Genomic DNA, 1982 nt, shown 5'->3' on the forward strand with positions numbered 1-1982 from the left:
AGATTTTCCAGAGGATTCTGAAGTTGAAGCCATCACAGCTACTGTTTTGGGAGGAGGAGGAAGCTGGGGAGAAAGGGAGGAACTTGAAGGGCCTCCGAGCTGCCCTCCAAGAAGTCATGTCCTCATCACTCAGATGTGTGTCTGTGGAGGACATGGCCTTCCTGGCCAGGGAGTTGGGGATCCAGATAGATCAAGACTTTGAGAACGTTCAAGGAATTCAAGTTTCCCCTGGTGAAAACTTGGCTGGAACAGTTGAAGATGAGGGGCAACAAAGACACAGCCAGAAAGCTCATCTGAAATCCCCATTGAGATGCCTATGAAAGAGCCTGGAGCTGAAGGCGAGGTCACCCAGGCTCTTCAGAATTTCCACCTCATCCCAGTATTCATGCCTTATATGCAAAACCTCTGTTCGTTCCCAGTCAGAATTGGAGGCCACTTTAACTGTGTTCCTGTGAAAGCCCCTAGGGTTACAGGCTTCTGCCTTGGGTCAGAGCAGAAGTCTAAGTGGTTCCATCCTCCACCCTTTCAGATTTCAGGTGTCCATAGTCAAGATAGAAGTTTTGGGGTTTAGTACTTCCAACCACAGAGATTTTGTTCTGTTGAAAGTTTTATGAAATTTTCGAGACCTGCTTGGGGATATCACATGGTTGGACCATTTGGGAGACCACCAAGACCCATTTGGCTTGGCAGACCACAGACAATGGGAGCTTGTGCAAGGTCTGCCATATTGGTCTCCCTGGTAGGTCACTTCCACTCACAGCCAGCAGGACCAGTTGGGAAGCCACCGCCTAGGCAAGCCCATGTCCGGGGAACACAGCCACCTGAGGCAACTGAAAAACTGATGAGAACATTATCCCACACTGTGACTCCTCACTCTCGAAACTTTCAGCCAGCAGGAGTCATACACAGACCCCTAAGGCCTGCTTTTCAGCAGGGATTCAAGCTAAAGACAAGGTGGGCCTTCAAATCCAGCTGGCCAAATGGGATCCCATCCTATGTCCAACAACAGATTTTTACCCAACTCTCTGTTCCGTCAGCCCACACCACCCCAGGGCAAGCATTCCCAGCCCCAAACCCTTCTAACCTATGGCCTCTCAACCCAAACCTACCAAAACAAAACCCACTCATCCCCAGCCCTCCCAAGCTAGATGCTCTCCATCCAAACCCACTCATCCCCAGCCCTCTCAAGCTAGATGCTCTTTATCCAAACCCACTCAACCTAAGCCTTCCCAATCTAGGCCTTAGCCCAGACCTACTCAACCCAAGTCATCAGAAATCAGTGCCTCACAGGCTAAGGCATCCTACTTGAGAGCAGGGCCCAAGAGGGGAGGGAAGCATTAAAGTACTTACTTCAGAGACCTATGAAATGTATCCTTTACCCAGGCCATTCCGATGACAGAATAGTAACCTAAAGAAGAGTGGCAGTGATGGTAAGAGACCACTACCATTAGCATTACACAGAAAAGGAGATATGCACAGCCTAATTGTTTTCATTAAACTGTAAGAATTGTGTCCCTAAGAAAGAGGGAAAATATGAAAAGAATTAAGAATAGAATAAAGCGGTAAATAAATTAATTGAATCCAGTCTTGAGTTTTAGGTAATATATAACCGCCGGCAGGGGAAACTGAAAGGTCTCTGACTCGTGCAAAGATGCCCTCCATCTCTTTTGTGCGTTTAGGAGACTGTAGCTTCTCTAAATCCAGAATCCTCAACACACTGCTCAGCCCTGCCCAACCCAAACTACACAAAATCTTCCTCCATCATGATTTGCCTGTTCTGGTGCTTCCCCGGCAGATCTCGGATGGCCTGGTGGAAAGAGCATGGTGCTTTCTGGACAGCGACAGTCTAAGGCAGCGGTTCTCAACCTGTGGGTCGCAACCCCTTTGGGGGTCGAATGACCCTTTCACAGGGGTCGCCTAAGACCATCGGAAAACACATATATAATTACATATTGCTTTTGTGATTAATCACTATGCTTTAA

At 48.1% G+C, this 1982-nt stretch overlaps 1 pseudogene; it reads left to right on the plus strand.

Moving 5' to 3' along the window:
* LOC102256145 overlaps positions 1-1982 on the plus strand; it is a 7707-nt pseudogene that overhangs the window by 3592 nt on the left and 2133 nt on the right.

Source organism: Myotis brandtii, unplaced genomic scaffold (genome assembly GCF_000412655.1).
Source record: "Myotis brandtii unplaced genomic scaffold, ASM41265v1 scaffold62, whole genome shotgun sequence".
Classification (NCBI taxonomy): domain Eukaryota; kingdom Metazoa; phylum Chordata; class Mammalia; order Chiroptera; family Vespertilionidae; genus Myotis; species Myotis brandtii.